Below are 17,760 nucleotides of genomic sequence, written 5' to 3'. Positions count from 1 at the left end.
TACAGCGGAGAACAGACTGGTGAAATCCCCGTCCTCTGGGAGCTAATGTTCCAGTGGAGAAAGGCAGAGAATAAGAACTGAGTGTTTAAAAGTACAGGACACAGGGGCGCCTGGGTGGCGCAGTCGGTTAAGCGTCCGACTTCAGCCAGGTCACGATCTCGCGGTCCGTGAGTTCGAGCCCCGCGTCGGGCTCTGGGCTGATGGCTCGGAGCCTGGAGCCTGTTTCCGATTCTGTGTCTCCCTCTCTCTCTGCCCCTCCCCTGTTCATGCTCTGTCTCTCTCTGTCCCAAAAATAAATAAACGTTGAAAAAAAATTAAAAAAAAAAAAAGTACAGGACACAGTATGTGGGCTGGACATGTTCCATTTGTCCCTCCAGACCCCCTCTTTCCCCTTTTCCACCCTGCTCTGTGGAGAATCCTGGGAAAGTAGGTCCCTAGGGGTGACATCAATGGCTTCTTTGCCAATAGGGTCTGGCTGGATCAGGAGCTGGAAACTGAGGCACAGGAGAGTGAGGTCAGGGTGCTGCTGACGGGTTAGTCCCTCCCGCTGGCCCTAGGGGGACACAATTGCTTTTCTGTGTGGCGGGAGTCACCCCCGCCCCACTGCTGCTTCAAGCCTAGGGGTGATATCTGGTCGCCACAGTTTTGGTTTTCTTAACCCCAGTGACGCCTCTGTAAACAGACCCTTTGCTGGCCTCTCCTGAGTCACCCATTTGAATGAGCCCTCTGTTTCTCACCGGGACCCTGACTGGCACAGTAGGTTAAAAGGCAATGCCATGGAACAATGCCATTTCTTCCAGGCATTCCCCCCCCCCCCCCAACCCCGTTTGTCGGCTACATCGCTTGCTGTCCTGTGCACACTTTTGGACTAAATGTCATCCGACTTCAGGCTGCAGTGCTCCCCTAGGACTCAGTTTCTCATCGATGGAGGCCACGTGATTCGTCCTCATTATACATTGCAAAACAAGGGCACCTCCTCTACATGCTCTGAAGACGGTGATTGTGTTCTGCGACCCTTGGCCAGCCCTCAGCACCTCGTGAAGTGTAAGGGGGCCACACAGACTTGCTCATTCCTAGACGGGTTCAGCAAGCCCCCGCTAACCAACAGGAAAGTGCGGGTGCCTGAGATGTGGTCTTCGAGACCCTTCCCAGCCTTGCTTCCTGCCCCCACAGCCCTACCCCCTGCTCTGTGCCTGTGGGGGCAACTCGTGCATTTCTAGCTCACCATGTACTTTTATTCCTCTGTGATAAAGACCCGATTCAGGAGTCCTCTTAGAAGACTTTGCTGGTTTCATCATTTTACGGAAAGGGAGATGATAGATAGGTTAGACAGATAGATGATAGATAGATAGATAGATATTTAAAAGTTGTAATTTAATTAAATTTCCTAATTATGAAAAAGTTTCATGCTGACCATAGAGAACATAAAATACAAGTTAGGAAAATTCATCTTCCTATCACGTGTAGGTACCACAGACATTTTGGATATATTCAAGAGGCTTCAACTCTAGCTTTGAGGGGAACACACTTATCCGTTGCCAGGCCATCCCTGTTGACCGATGCCTTCTTGTTTTCTAAAAACTTTTATAGATTCTTGGACTCTTTTGCCTGCCCGGTTCACGCTGGCCTGAACTGCCCACTTAAGCCAAACTAAGTATTTTCCTTGTCTGCATTGAAGCTTATTGCTTAGGTTTGGGGAGCGAATCCAGGCTCTGTGCTTGGTAGTTCATGGCATCCCCTTGTTCTTCAAAACAGGGTCCAAGGTTTCAGATGGCCTGGAACGCTCCCCATGCTTGTGGGTGGTTTATATACTTATCACCTTCCTTCTGGAAACCCCTGAAGGATGCTGTCCGGTCAAGGAGCTTTTGCTCCTCTGTAACCTCCCCCCGGCTAGAGACTTCAGCGTGTGTTAAGGCCACATTAGGGCTTCCTGTGCAAAACGCCCTTGAAACCTGAAGTTCCCCATTTCTCTTGATAAAGTGAGGTGGAAAGACGAAAAGCGTAACAGCTTTGTTACCTGATGGCACTTATTAGTTATCTTTCCTCAGAAACAGTCCTGACAGACTTCATGCGGATTTAAAAGTTATACTCTGGGGGAATTTGTCAACTCAAGCCACTGACTGACTGCCATTCATATGTTCCGTTTTTGTTTGGTTTTGTTTTGTTTTTAGTCTGAAATAGGATGGTGCACTCAAGAATCATTCAATATAAGTTTTAGTTTAAAATTCCCAGTTTCCAGCAGCCTATTCAATACACACACACACACACACACACACACACACACACGCACGCAGCAGTCTGGCTAAAAAATATCCTCAGGAAACCAGCCTGGAAGAACAGAGGGTGAAACATGAATGAGCTATTTAGCTTTTCTTGGAAAATGGCATAATTCTCAGAGGGACCGAAGCCCAAGCATTCCCCAGATTTTTGTCAGGCACATGTACCAGTCCACAAAATGCTGGAACCCCAAACACAGAATCTGGATTCATTTCAATTTCAGTAATTCAGGTGTTTGTGGCATAGAATAAACACCACCCAGAAGGCAGCAATCCTGAGTTACCAGAAGTTCCAGCGTGCAATATAATTTTAGGCAACATTTTCAGCTTCTTCTACAGAGGGGATAGTTAAGTTAGTCATTCAGTTCGCACAAGCAGAATGTTTTACTATTTGAAAAAGAAATCCCGAGTCAACCGGCGTTTGGGACTAATATGGCTGAATTAATTTATTTTTCTAAGGTCATGTAGATCGAGCTTCAATCTGCTCGTGTCTTTATTTCGGCAAGTCGGTGGAGTGTCCGTTGAGTGGATGTGACAAAGTCCCGTTGTGTTAGACGTTGTGAGCTGGGACTTGACGTGATATCTGCCTCTTCTGGGGGAGCTTGCAATCCAGCCGGCGAGACCAGACAATTCTTATGAAACAATCAGTGGGGAGCGCAAGGCATTAAATAAAAAGTATGAACAAGTATGGGACAGGAATCGAGAAGAGAGAGGGAGACAGAATGGACTAGACTGTTTCCGCAAGGCTGGAGGCCACAGGGGATAGGCTGGAGGGATTTGTATAGGTTGAGGGGGAGAGATGGTTTATCGGGCTGGGATTTAGCAAGAGAAAAGCCACTGCTTGCAAGAAACATAAATTGAACATCCACATGCCAGGTATTTCTTAAAAAGAACTAAGATCTTTACGTTCACGAGCTAATTCTAATAATAACCGCAAGACAAGGTATTTTAGCCCCGATTTTGGGCATGAGCAGGATGACTTTTAAAGATACTAAAAAATTTGCTCAAGATCACCTTGAAGGAAGCTGCTAACCTAGGATTGTCTTGGGTACAGCAAAGAGGTCTGCCTGTTTATTTCCCTGGCTTCAGATTAGAGCAGGAGGCACTCTGGTCAATTGCGTTTTGCACGTCCTGGCACAACGAGTGAAGACATGGATGGGAAAACTTAAGGGTGAAAACAAAACACATCTGGATGTTTGCTGAGCTTCAGAGCCCAAGAGGAAGGGGGAGGATTGCGCATGCTGGAGGTAGCTGCAGTGATGGCCACCCTGGACATCATGCGACCCCCCCACCCCCAACAGCTCCCATGTAGCGGGGGAGCTGGGGTTGGGGAGGAGGGAGGTCTTCTTCCTCCACTCAAAGACAGAGTCTGCACATAGGTTCTGCTGCCCTGGGACAGGCCTCAGAAAGTTTCCTACTCGGAAAGGAGGTGAAAAACATGTGGCAGATGGCAAATTTTCCCTAAATCTGTCTTCCTTTTCTCCCTGGACGTGAAGTCATTCAGCTAGAGACCCTACTTCCCACCCTCCCTTTCTGGACGTCAGACGAAGTTGTTGCCTATGAAATGTGAACAAGTGATGTGTGCAACTTCTGTTTTCAGCTCCTAATTGGAACTCATTCTTCCTAGGCTTCCTTTCTTCCTCCCTTCCGGTGGGCTGGAACCCGGATGTGCTGGCCGCCCCATTAAACCAAGCACAGTGCCCTGCAGGATGGGGGGCAACAAGAGGGAAGGATCTGGATCTCTCCATCACTGTGTGAAACAGAACATTCTGCCAGCCTGCACTGTCCAACTCGAGAGTGTGAAAGGGAAAGCAATTCGATCCTGGGAGCCACTGTGTTTTGTTGTCTGTTTCACAGAAGAGCTGAGGTTTTTACCCTGAATCATGCAGAACATTTCTGGGCTGGGAAGCAGAGAATTGATTTCAGGTCATTATCTTGTCTTCCCTCATTTTTTTCCTTCTTTCCTTCATTCCAAAAATATTACCGAGCACCAACTCTGTACCAGCCATGCTAAAGTAACAAAAGAGTCATGCTCCTATCCTGCCGGCGCCTCCCTTCTAGCAGGGAAGAGAGACACAGCAAGTAGACAGACATAAGATTGAAGCACCTGCCGACTGGAGTATGTGTTGCGAAGAACATAAACGTCCAGATGCATGGGCGAGAGAAAGCCACTGTAGCCAGCATCGTCAGAGGAAGCCTCCACGAGGAGGTGATGTTTCAGCCGAGCCCTAAAGGAAGACAAGAAATAGGCGTGCAGAAAGTGGGGACACACCCTTCCAAGCGGACGAGAGCGTGTGCCAAGGCCCCACACGAGGAAGGACTTATTGAGCACAGGGAACTGGAGACAGGAATGAAGAGTGGAGAGAGACACATTCCAATTGGCAATATGGCTGGGGGCTGGTATACCAGTGGCTTTTGAAGGGTTTCAACAAGGGTGTGTTGCGGGAGAGAGAGAGAGAGTGCACTCACTCCGTTATTAAGATCGCCTTTACTACTCTACAGACAAAGTACTGTGAGAATTTCTGCAGCTGGCATAACCTCTAGTGGTCCTAGCAGTGAAGGATGAGATGGGTCATAAAAGTCGCAGGGGCACCTGGGAGGATCAGTCAGTTAAATGTCCAACTTTTGGTTTCGGCTCAGGTCACGATCTCCCAGTTTGCGGGTTCGAGCCCCGCATAGGGCTCTGTGCTGACAGTGTAAAGCCTGCTTGGGATTCTCTCTTTCCCCCTCTCTCTGCCCCTCCCCTACTCTCTCCCTCTCTCTCTCTCAAAATAAATAAACTTAAAAAAAAATGTTACATTCACGTAGATGAAAAATGCAGCATAGGGGATATTTTAAAAATCACAGAATTTCTCTATCCATATAATATTTGAATTCAGTTAAAATAAATACAGGGGCACCTGGCTGGCTCAGCCCGTAGAGCATGTGCGTCTTGATTTCGGGGTGATGAGTTGCAGCCCCACGTTAGGTGTGGAGCCTGTTTAAAAAACAAAGTAAGTACAAGCCAGTAGTTTTAAACAGGAAGTTGGAAGAGGGTTTTGTAAGCAACGTGTTGTCAACTTCACACAGGGTGCGAAATGCTGGTTCCGACTTTAGAGGTGTCCGCATCTTGTCGACATGTGTAGTTTAGGGGTGTGGCTGAGGTTGTTGAAAAAGGGGTCTCCCCAGAGGCACTGTGCACTGCCATTTCTGGGGCTTGTAGGGGTTGTTGCCGTGGTGGGGCTTCTGGAAGCTTCTCAGGGCCCTGGCCTTTGGAATTTCTACTCCTGGTTTGGAGACAGTGAAGAAGGAAATGGGCACATTTTCATTTATAAAACTTCTCAGACTATTAAAGCTACCTGTTTTTTTCTCAAGCAAGTGAGGGCTGTATTTAAGACCCATCGTTTCCTTCAAGTATTAATTTTTCTGAGTGAGATTTTGCCTCTTAAAGAGCAATAGCCTGACTCCTTTTGAAATAGCTATTCACAGGCAAGTTCTTTCAGGAAGGAAATGATACAGTTCCCGGACTTGCAGATGTCAATGCAGTTATTATTGGGGTGTTCTTTCTAAGGTTTTGTGTTTCCCCAGCCTTGCTGAGATGTAACTGACATCTAACGTTGTGTAAATTCAGGTGTCCGGGGCCTGGATTAGACACACTTACACATTGCACATTTCTAATTTTTTAACTGTTGTCTTCAGAAATAGGACATTGTTGTTTATTTATTTTTTTTTTTTGGACAGATGAGTGATATCAGGGTCTGAGGTAGACCAAATTAAGGATATTGTGAGATGCTAATTTGTTGGTGATTTTTTTTTTTTTTTTTTTTTTTTTTGCATATCTAAGAAATCTAACAAGAAAAGAAGTCCAAGTTTCAGCTTCTGCACATCAGGAAATGGTTAGTGTGGCCCAGTCTCGCCTTACAGACCTGCTGGGGAGGAAAACCTTCCTTTCTCTTCCCTTCCCCCCATCTCTTTCCATCTCTTACCCCAAAGGATTCTCCGAGGGAACCGGGGTACGCTTGACTGCCCCTGGAGAATGGCCGCCCTCTGTACAGCTGCTCCCGGGAATCAGCCTTGGAACAGGGCTCTCCTGGGGGCAAGAGGAGGGAAGCGGGGTCAAACATAGCTGGATTTCCTATGGCCAGGCTTCCTTGCATGCTCTTTCTTCCTTTGCTCAAAAAAAAAAAAAAAAAAAAAAAAAAAGCCCCTGGAAGAGGCCTGGGGAGTCAGATCAAATGTACTGGCCCAGAGCCAAAGCTTGACTTGTCCCAGCCTGAGTCTCCGACCAGGGACTCCACGTTCTCAAGTCTTCATTTCTGTCCCGTTGAAACTGATAGGGAAGGTTAATGAGATTAACATGGCCAAACACTGTAGGCTTCTGAGAAGGAGCCAGATACGTGCCGGCCGCTGTGGAAAATACTGGCGGGGCCATTCTTCTTGGGGACATTTTACTGGACTCTAGTAAAACTTGATTGTTTTTATCAGACAATTCAAAAGTAGCGTGTATTCAGGGCTAGTCACACCAGTGTCTACTCAGTAAATGCCTGCTGGGTCCACGCATGAGTGAGTGCCTTATTTTATTGTATTTCGCTTCTGACCTTTTCACCAACTTGGCCCATCCCTGGCCACCTTTCCAAATATACAGTGATTAATATTTTCTAGGATAGGTCCTTTTATTCAGAAGAGCCATTGGGTCTGTGATGAAATGTGGTAAAACGAAGAAAGAGTCAAGGACAAACCCCAAACCCTGTATGGGGCAGAAAGAGGAACTCTCTCTGTGGTTGGGGATTTTCTGAATAAAATGTTCCCGAGAAAGGTGGAGAAGATGGAAATGTTTGTGTGTCTGTGTGTGTGTGTTTATGAGTATTTTTAAACACGAACTAGGAGCGAAAGGCGGAGAAGGAGGAAGAAATTTTGGTAAATCTATAAAGTCCCCACAATTTATGAGAGTTTAAAAGGCAATTTCTTTTTAAGGGGCAAATTCCTAATTTCCCACATAAAAGTATGGGAATTGAATGGTAAATCCTTCTGTGGCGACAAGACCCCTGAAAAGAGGTATGAAAAAGAGTTACTGTTCCTTTTCCATTCATGTGTCTTGAAAGCCCGTGGATGTGAAACTGCCCTGCCAACACACAGCCCGGGGTTTCAAAGCTGCCCGGATGACTTTTCAGAAATGATCTATTGTGACGCTTTGTTTTGTCCGGGTTGCCCTCGTTTTGTTCTGCTGGGGCTGTATCACTCTTCTGCCGCTGCCATGAATTCACCCTGTCTGCTCCTCCCCATTCAGAGGTATTTTTACCCCCTGCCCCGCAAGGGGAGTCCGGGGGACAAGTGGCTGAAAGGCTCAGCATTGCTGCTGTGGAGAGAGGGACCGAGGCCGAGAGGCCAGGGGTGGGGGCGGGGAAGGAGCAGGTGGGTGGGGTGCTGGGTGCAGAGACTCACCTGGGTGGTTCGGGTGTCCGGGAAGAAAAAGGACAGGGAGCTGGGTGGGGGAGGGGGAGGGAGGGGAGCGCGCAACGCAACGTGCACGGGCTTTATCCTCTGCCTGCCGGGAGGCTGAGCACCTTGGAAAAAACCTTTCCTTACTTACACTTGAGCTGAAGGGCTGAGCTGCTTGGGTGCGGCACGGGCACCAGGAATGGGGGCCCCCCCGCCTACCCTGCGAATGAAACCCCGCCCTTAATTTTCAGTTTTGAATCGGTTAACTTACCTGCAGTTACATACATGAGCTCCCTGGAGCTCGGGTGTGGTCGGACTGGAATAAAATGACAAACGATACAGTGGTTTGTAAAGCAGACCATTACATCTGAAATTTGTTGTTTGGGGAGTGACTCAGATGTGGTTGCCATCCCCTTGGAAATATCATTGGTTTTCAATTATATTCTAAATAGGGAAGATGCTTCTTTTTTACTTCTCTGTCCTACACATCACTCGCTTTTTTAAGGAGATTTTTTAAAAGTTTATTTTTTATTTATTTCGAGGGGGGTGGGCAGAGGGAGAGGGTGAGAGAGAATCCCAAGCAGTCCCTGCGCTTTCTGCTCTGAGTGACCGCTGCGAGATCACGACCTGAGCTGAGATCAAGAGTCTGATGCTTAATGGACTGAACCACCTAGGTGCCCCGCATCGCTTACTTTAAAAAAAAAAATTTTTTTTCCCAACGTGTATGTTTGAGAGACAGAGGGAGACAGAGCACGAGCAGGGAGGGGCAGAGAGAGAGGGCGACACAGAATCCAAAGCAGGCTCCAGGCTCTGAGCTGTCAGCACAGAGCCGGACGTGGGGCTCGAACCCATGAACTGTGAGATCACGACCTGAGCCAAAGTCCGGACGTTTCACTGACTGAGCCACCCAGCCCCCGCACCCGCATCACTTACTTTTAAGTGCAAGAGAGCTGCTCAAAAGTCCCAAAGGGTCCCGTGATAGGCTGGGTTATAAATCAGTAACAAACATCCGCCGAATACCACAGTAGCTTACCACATTAGTTTTGTTGATCTCTGTACACATCCAGCAGGGGGCAGCAGGGAGCTCTGGTCATCACGGCTGTTCAGGCAGGTGGTGCAATAGAGGGTCAGTCTCTGCTTGTGCATCCATGATCTCCGTGGACAGAAGAAGGTACCTCTCAAGGCTCTCACACCGGCAATTAAACGTCTGACCCAGATGGTGCTTTCCCTGACAACTAAGTCCAATGGCTGCACCCTGTTGCTGGGGCCAGGAGGCTCCCTCGCTGGGGTGCAGGAGAAGGTGGAGAACCAGCCATCTGCCGGAACACGTTCTTAGGAATAAGCAGAGGGCTGCATAAAAAGAAAGCAAGAAAGAACAACAAAGAAGGACAGCAAGCCATTTCCAAAACTTGAACCGAATGTCAAAAAACCGAGTGGCACATGTTTTGACCACAATATGATTAGCCCTAGCCTCTACTGTCCTTTGAGCTGTGTGACCTCAGGCAGGTTACCTAACTTACCAGGCCTCCCTCCATTCCATCACTGATAAAGTGAATCAGTGGGTTTGATCACTGGTTCTCCAACCTGAGTGAGCTTGAGATCACCAGGGTCTTATTAAAGCATTCGTGATGGGACCTCACCCCCCACCGTCTCTGATTCAGCCGGCCCGGGGGGTGGGCCCAAGACTTCGGATTACTCACAAGTTGCCCGGCGATGTTGATGCTTCTGGTCCAAGGATCACATTCTGAGCTGGTCTCCAGGTGAACTCTAGAGTCTGATGCAGCTGAGAAATTTAATCTTTCCTATAGGGAACGGGGTAGAATTAGTCGAGGAGTTGCCTAAGAGCTGCAGTAAAGCTTTCATGTTGAAATTTGACCGGAAAAGGATTCACCGGAGCGTCACCAACCCCTAACCTTTTGTGAGAGCACATTTGCATGTTGGGTTGACACATAGAGCTTAAAGACACATCTCAATTACAAGATGTCGTCCAGACAGCTGCCCTTGTGGGGACAGAGGCGGCCACTCAACTCTGAGCAATTACTTAAAATTAGACTTGTCAAATTTGTTTAGGGTGACCAGGCAAGTACATACATTGACCTAATGTCACTCTTCCTAGGGAGACGTTGTAATGATTTTGTATATCAGTCAAACTATTCAAATACTAACGCCGCCTTCATGCCGTAATCAACATTCTGGTCAGATGTCATCTTTAGAAGCCCTTGGGGATTTGCATCGCTTAATTATTCTTCAATACCCAAACCAAGCATTCTTTAATTGGTGTAAATTGAACGGTGTTCCAGTGCAAACAAGGAGAGGGCACACTGATCAATGATTCCGTGCATGTCTATTGGAAAGCCATTGCCATTAGATCAAATCACAAACCTCAACTCCATTTGCTTCAGCGGGAGCACTAGCTCATGGAACCAGCAAATACTATTTCTACTTACGTGGTCACGATTGACACGCACGGGGTCTGTTGTGAATCCGAAAGGTCTCACCTTTCAGGGAAAGGGTTAAAAAATCCATCCCAGAGGTACTTTCTGTTCCAATGTCAAAAACTGCCTTTTGCTGAGAATTCAACTAGAAACAAAGTGTTTCTATCCTATCATTTGGTGTCTGTCTCTTTCTTTCTCTTTCTCTTTCTTTCTCTTTCTCCTTCTCCTTCTCTTTCTCTTTCTCTTTCTCTTTCTCTTTCTCAATTGGACATGATATGAAATTTTTGTTAATTTGTCAAGCCATTCTCTCCCATGATAAACTTTTTGTTGTTGTTGCTTCTCCTGAGAGTGTGTGATTCACCCCATCCTACATCGGGCTGTGGCCGGGTAACCGGAAACAGGTGTTCCCTTCTACTTTTAACATGACTGAAAAAAACCTCAAGGAACTGTACATAAGAAGCCCAGGAAAAATCCTCATAAATGTGTCGGGGCCACTTTTCATTCTTGTCCCTTTGTATCAACTCTCTCGAATCATTCTTTGTTGCTGGGGTGGGAAGAAAAGGAAGCCACAGGACCATCACACGCCCCTGGCTCAGATCTGCCAGTCTCCCGCTCCCTCAGCTCAGAAAACCGCGCTGATACTCGAAGTGTGGTGTCCATGTGAGTTCGTTTCTAGTCTATGTTTTTAGTCTAGTTTTTGACAAAATGTGCTGGTTCTTAGGCGGGGAGTCTTTCAGGTTGATTTAAGTTTGACTTTCAGAGCAGTCCAGGGTTGGATGCTTCCAATGGAGTAGGGGTGGGGTGGGGAGTAGAGAGGTGTCAGCTTCCTTGATGATCTTTGTTTAATTGCTTAGATATAAAGAGGGACTTCTGGTGGGTAAGCTTGTTGGGGTAGCGTGTCTCCACGTCGGGTGCTGTCATTTACACGCATCCTGACAGAGAGTATATGGCTTCGTTTCTAGCAATCTAGCCAAAAGTTTTGAGGACCTCGGTGCAGGCGTTATGAGGGTGACTTAGAGTCCGGGGCTTCACCAATCGAGCCCTGCTGGAAGCATGCAGACAGGGTGACATCTGATGGCTATCTTCCTGTGCCTTGGTAGGTGTCACGGACCAGAACATCACCCTTAAAATAAAAGCGTATCTGTGCCGGGAAGCCAGAGGAGATCAGCGTTTCTTTATTTGGATCAGTGTTGAGAGCGAAAGAGCAGACTTGAAGATGGGCGGCGGAAGCGATCTACCCCCCAACTGTTTTGAGGGACCCCTCGGAATCTGCCGTGATGTGGTTCCCCCCCCCTCCCTGTGTCATTTTTACCACCCTTCCTCCTACAGACACAGTTGCCTGGCTTTCTGCAGCCCTGAGACTGTCAAATATGACCTGAGAGCAAGGTTCCGGTCCTGGCGGCTCCTTTAGAAGACGTGTGACCTTTCTGGGTTTCGATTTCATCACCTGCAGAAAGAGGGGGTCGGACTAGGTGGACTCTAACATCCCGTGGGGATAGAACAGCTGAAGAGCTATTTTCTCCGGTACCAACGCCCATGGAAGCCAAGGGAAGGGAGCCCATGCTGCCTTTCTTTGGAGTCCTTGGTCTGGGCTCTCATGCATGGACATGGCCATCAGGTGGCCTGGAATCACATTTACAATGGAGACTCTGGTTCAGTAAGTCCGAGGCGGGGGCTGAGACATTTGCTTTTCTGACAGCTGTCGGATGAGGTAGCAACTTGGGACAGTAAGGCCTCGGGCAGTAGGCTAAGTGGAGCGCCGGGGTTGGTGTGGTTTCTTCAGCGCTGGGTGTCCACACAGCCCGAGTGCGTTGTTGTTCGGTGTTTGAACAAATTCATGCCAGGATGGGGGGGGGGGGGAGCATTGGAGAGCAGGGTAAGCCATGGTCTCATCGTCACCATCTCCCATATTACTTCATTTTTGTCTTTTTTTTTCTTTTTAAAGATTTTTTGTTGTTGTTGTTTTTAAGCAGTCTCTACATCCAGCGCGGGGGTCGAACTCACAACCCTGAGATCAAGAGTCACACGCTCTACACTGAGCCAGCCAGGAAGCAGGAGGGAGGCAGAGACTTAGGGCAGGCACGGGGTGGGAAGAAGCAGGTATCTCTGCTTCACGTCTGGCTCCTGATTCATCATTTGGAGACCACAGCTCTCCAGCACATACTCTTTCGTGCTTTCTTTCCTCCCCCTGTTGGTTCCTCTTTCATGTCCATTTCAACCACAGCCAATTATTTAGAGGGAGTGCAGGGTTCTGCACAGCGTGACTGTGGCTCAGAACACCACTGCTTTGTGGAGGGAGCGCTGGGCTGGGAGGCAAAATATATGGGTGATATTCTGGCTGGCCCACTGACCAGGGCAGTGAATGACGATCCATCCAATGCTCTGAGCTCTGAAGTAGGAAGGACCCTTCCAGCCTAACTGTTCACAGGACATAATGTTTGTGAAGGTCATATTCCACATGTAGGTTAATGTGAGTTTGAGTTTTTACTCTGCTGTCCCAGGGATAGTCCTCTCTGGGGGCCAGAGATCCTGCCCCAGGCTTCTCTTGCCACCCTGGGCTCTCTTGGGTATGAACTTAGAGAGAAGCAAGTTCTCCTCCACTTCCCTCTCTGTCTCCCTCCCGCCTCCCTCCCTCTCTTTCTGCTTTTTTTTTTTTTATTAAGTTTATTGATTTATTTTGAGAGAGAGAGAGAGGTCATGAGCGGGGGAGGGACAGAGAGAAAGAAGAAAGAGAATCCCAAGCGGGCTGTGCACTGTCAGTGCAGAGCCTGATGCGGGGCTCGATCCCACGGACCGTGAGATCATGACCTGAGCCGAAGTCGGATACTGAACTGACTGAGCCACCCAGGCGCCCTGGAAATGTTCGCTTTTTGCATGTAATCTATTCTGAGCACACAAATTCCCCGAACTTTACTGATAAGAATCAACTTGGGCTCTTGAGAAGCTCCACCATTTCCAGGCAGTTTCCCCGAGTCAGCAGGTCCCGGGGGGGGGGGGGGGGGGGGGGGGCAGTGAGAATCAATCCTCCCGTCCTGTTCTCCTTTTCTCTGTCTTTTCAAAGACTTCCAATTGGTTCTTATTTTCAGAGAGGTTTAGGAAAGAGTGTTTGGTGCAAGGTTCCTGGTGTGGCTGCATTTTGGGTCACCTGGGAAAAGTCCCGATGTCTGGGTGACACTCCAGATCAGAAAGGCTGGGGATAGGACCCTGCATCAGTAAGGTTTAATATCCCCCCAGGGCATTCCCAGGTGAAGTCTGCGTTCAGAAGCTCTGGCTCCATTTCTGACTGACTCACATAGCCCAAGGAAGAAGTCGGGGGAGCCCACCACCTCGTTTGTAGGCCAGTGATTCCCTAACGTGACCACACATTAGAACCGTGCAGGCACCTTTTGAAACTCCTGATGCCTAGGTCACACTTTATACCAATCAAGTCAGAATGTCTGGGGGTGGGAGCCTGGCATCAGGATGTTTTAAAGATCCCGGGTGATTCCCCCTGTGCAGCAGAGCCCAGATTCTATGTGGATGCAAGTTTCGGTGATGAACCATGTGGCCCAGGCCTTCAGCTTTGCTGCTACTGAGGATAGGCTGCCTTTCCCCCTTGGTCTTGAAGCACCCCCAAATCTGCTGGGGGGTTCTGTCCCATCTTCACAGGGACTTCCTAGCAGCGGACCCCGTTAGCACCAAGCAGGAGGAGCCTCTGCCTAAGCGTGTAGCATTTCTTCCTCTCCTGTAGACAACCACCTGCTGACCTAGGAGAGGGACTTTTCTTAGTATACAGTGTGCTGCTGAATTAGGGTGAAATTCACATGACGTGGTAAGTTTTCATGGGCACAGCCACTTTAGTTGATTTACCTACTATCTATGCGTGCTTTGGCATTCTAACGCCGTGAGTCGTCATGACAGAACCAAAAGCCTGCAAGGACTAAAACACTCACGATATTTTGGGGAATCTTTGTCATAACCCCGTGTATGGAAATTCTGAAGTTTCAACATAGTTTATTATTATTTTTTTCATGACATAACTTATAAGCTCAGCTAGATGAACGCATAGGATGGAAAAGCTATGAAAATTTGGAAACAGAAGAGTAGGGAGGGGACACTTGCCCTTCCCCTAGTGAGGGAGATAGTACATATGTCATGGAGCTGTATTAACTAAAGGATGTGGTGCGGGTGCAGATATAAGCAGGTCAATGGAAAAGACCAGAAGTTGAGATTGAGGTGGCGTTTCAGGCCGCTCAGGAGGAGAGAGATTCGTCCGTAGAAGGCGTTAGACACATTTCATTGAGACTGGCCGTGTAGAAATCAGGAAGCTGGGGGGTGCCTGGGTGGCTCAGTCGGTTGAGCGTCCGACTTCGGCTCAGGTCATGATCTCACCGCTTGTGAGTTCGAGACCCGCGTCGGGTTCTGTGCTGACAGCTCAGAGCCTGGAGCCTGCTTCGGATTCTGTGTCTCCCTCTCTCTCAGCCTCACCCCCACTCGTACTCGGTGTCTCTCTCTCTCTCTCTCTCTCTCTCTCTCTCTCTCTCTCAAAAATAAACATTAAAAAAAGAAATCATGAAGCTGGATCTCCTTTGAAATACATTCCAGAGGAATAAAATATTTAAATGTATGGAAAAAATAAAAAAGTATCAGAAAAAAACCACATTGGTGACTACCTTAGTAAGTGTGTAGTAGAAAACTTCTTCTAAGCTTAACAGAAAAGAGGCAATAGAAAGCAAAAAACTGATTAACTTGGCTAAAATGTAAAATTTTTATACTAGAAAAGTAATGCAAGAAAAGCTTTAAAGATAGAGCGGAATTAACCTCAGAAAAGTACTTTTTGTTATAGACAAATGGTTAATATCTCTAAGCGTAAAAAAATGGATGAGAAGCTGAAAAGGACAAAATAAATAAGGGGGAAATATACAAACTGGTAATAATGCAGTGAATGCAAATGGCCAGTGAGCATGATACTGTTCACCTTTGCAAATGATTAATGTCAATGCAACGTTAGTTTGAATAAGATATCTTTTTTGTTGTTGTTTCTTTCGTTGATGAAGATGAAAAAAAATCAAGATTCCACCGTGATGGTAAGGGTGTGGGGAGAAAGGCTTTGCAATACATTCTTGGGTTCAGTATTTTTGGAGGGAAGCTGATGGTACAGATCACATATATAGATGCAAATACCTTTTGTAAATACTGTCATCAACCTGACATCTTGGGCATTTGGTTTATAGAAAACCAACATAAAGATGTTCCTTGTGGACCCCATGAGTAAAAATTAGCGCCGTAAACAACAGAAATAGAAAAAAAAAAAAGATGGTCCCCGCTGCAGTGAAGAGCTGGAAGCCGTCTCAGTTCTCATCAGCAGGTTTTAATTTTATTTATTTTATTAAAAAATTTTTAAAGATTTTTATATTAATTCCACTCAGTTAACATATCGTGTAATATTAGCTTCAGGTGCACAATATAGTGATTCAACACTTCCATACATCACCCTGTGCTTACCAAGTAGGTTTTTTTAGCCCATTTTATGGAAGTTGACACGTAAAATCTGTGCATATTTAATGTATACAACTTGGTGAGTTTGAGGATAAATGTAGACCCATGAGACCATCACTGACAGGATCATAGCCACAGCCACCACCTCCCAAAGTTTCTTCCTGCATTATTACCACTACTATTTTATTTTTTTGTGGTAAGATCACTTAGCACGATATCTACCCTCTTAGCAAGTTTTCAGTGTATAATAGCCAAATTCTGGAAAGAGCCTACGTGTCCCTCAACTGATGAGTGGATAAAGAAATTGTGGTTTATATATACAATGGAATACTACTTGGCAATGACAAAGAATGAAATCCCGCCGTTTGCAGCAACGTGGATGGAACTGGAGGGTATTATGCTAAGTGAAACGAGTCAGGCAGAGAAAGACAGATACCATATGTTTTCACTCATGTGGATCTTGAGGAGCTTAACAGAAGACCATGGGGGAAGGGAAGGGGTAAAAAAAAGTTACAAACAGAGAGGGAGGGAGGCAAACCATAAGAGACTCTTAAATACAGAGAGCAAACTGAGGGTTGATGGGGGGGTGGGAGGGAGGGGAGGGGAGGTGATGGGCATTGAGGAGGGCACCTGTTGGGATGAGCACTGGGTGTTGTATGGAAACCAATTTGACAACAAATTATGTATAAAAAAAAAGAATTGTTAGCTATAGGGACTGTGTTATACAGTAGATCTCCAGAATTTATGTATCTTGCGGAACTGAAACTTTGCATGCTTAACCGTCACCTCCCCATTCCCTGCCCCCCCCCCGCACCCCTCCCCCAGTAGGACTTGATAAAATAAGTTGTGATGTATCCATATGATGGTTTTCCAAGGAGCCATTGCAAGAGAGGTAGAGTTTTCAACATTGATATAGATTCTAAGTGCTTTGTTTTTTTTAAGCAAGCTTGTAATTATGTTTGTTTTCCTCTTTTATTAACAAACCCATCTTCTAGCTCCATGAAGGTGCACGATAATTCACCTCACTGCCCGCCTTGTACAAATGATGGCTGTTCCGTGCCTTTACAAGTTGTGCTTATTCATTTTTACCAGAGATATTACATCTAACATAGAAGACCTGAAACATATAACTCCATGTTTTCGAACCATGGACTTAAGTTTGTGTGTGTGTGTGTGTTCACACCTGTGTGTGCACAGACACGTATGTTTGTACGCAGGTACATGTGTGCATGCATGTCTTTGTGCCTATGAGTGTCCAGTCCTTGGATAGCCTGTCGCCTAGCTGAGGATGCCAGCTACCCCACAGCCACACCCCAGCTACCTGGAGAAGTTCTGTTCCTTTTGAAGACAGATTTCGGGCATTAATAACCCAAGTAAAACCATCAGCTGTCTCTCTGAGGATCGAACCTTTCTACCTGTAGGACTCTTTTATCTGCTGAGTGGAGCAGCATGGGATGTGCAAGCCAAGGGAAAGCACAGATGAGTCTGATAAAATTTGCCATTTGGCATGAAGATCCGTCATCGTCACTCAGTCCTTTGAAAATTCTCGCCTTCCTTTTTGAGTTCTTCTGGGGTCTTGGCCACCTCTTCCGGTTCTTTGGAATTCCACCTGGTGACTATGGCCCTGTCTGCCCACCTCACTCTCCATTTTGTCTCCCTGCTCCTTCCATCCAGTTGGTCTGGTGTAAAAGGCAACGGTATTTCCAGTTGCGTGGGGTTCTCGGTCCTACTTACAGACACAGGAGAGGTTGCTTGAGAGCAGTGACCGCCAATCTTTCCAGTTGCTCATCCTCATCACTAAAATATTTTGAGCATAAACTTCTAACACATGCCTATTGATCGATTGATTGTGCACCTCTACTATTGTCCTCATAGATTGTATACACTACAAAATATACATAAGAGTGAAAATTCAAAATGATGCCATTAATAAAGTATAGACGTTCTGATATTTTCTTGCCATGTAGACCCGAGGGGGAAATGGCTTTGCAAGTCTAACTTTAGGGGCCTCAAGGGCACTGCAAACTCTTGGCCTCTCATCCAGGGCGAGGCTTCCTTCCCTAGTGATCTGCCTGGTCTAAGCTGCCCACTGGGCTGCTGCAGAGCACAGGACACAAGGTGCTGTTGCAAGGGACTTGAACGATTTTGTCTCT

General features: G+C 47.0%; 1 long non-coding RNA gene across 9 annotated transcripts in view; it reads left to right on the top strand.

Annotated features, from left to right (window-relative positions):
• Positions 1 to 17,760, top strand: part of LOC121016456 (uncharacterized) — a 68,881-nt gene that overhangs the window by 18,962 nt on the left and 32,159 nt on the right. The window contains exon 6 of one of the 9 annotated variants that reach the window (XR_005784283.1): positions 16,603 to 17,424. The exons of 6 other annotated variants lie outside the window; for them this stretch is intronic. This is a non-coding gene — a long non-coding RNA (uncharacterized LOC121016456). Of the gene's footprint in view, positions 1 to 3,903; positions 4,788 to 11,229; positions 12,757 to 16,602; positions 17,425 to 17,760 lie in introns of those variants that run through there. 2 more of the 9 variants (XR_005784284.1, XR_005784281.1) reach the window with 2 other exon arrangements.

Source organism: Herpailurus yagouaroundi, unplaced genomic scaffold, assembly GCF_014898765.1.
Source record: "Herpailurus yagouaroundi ecotype Mexico unplaced genomic scaffold, PumYag 210, whole genome shotgun sequence".
In the NCBI taxonomy this organism is placed as follows: Eukaryota; Metazoa; Chordata; class Mammalia; order Carnivora; family Felidae; genus Herpailurus; species Herpailurus yagouaroundi.
Note: the sequence above shows the minus strand (reverse complement) of the source record. Positions and strands in the feature narration are given on the sequence as shown.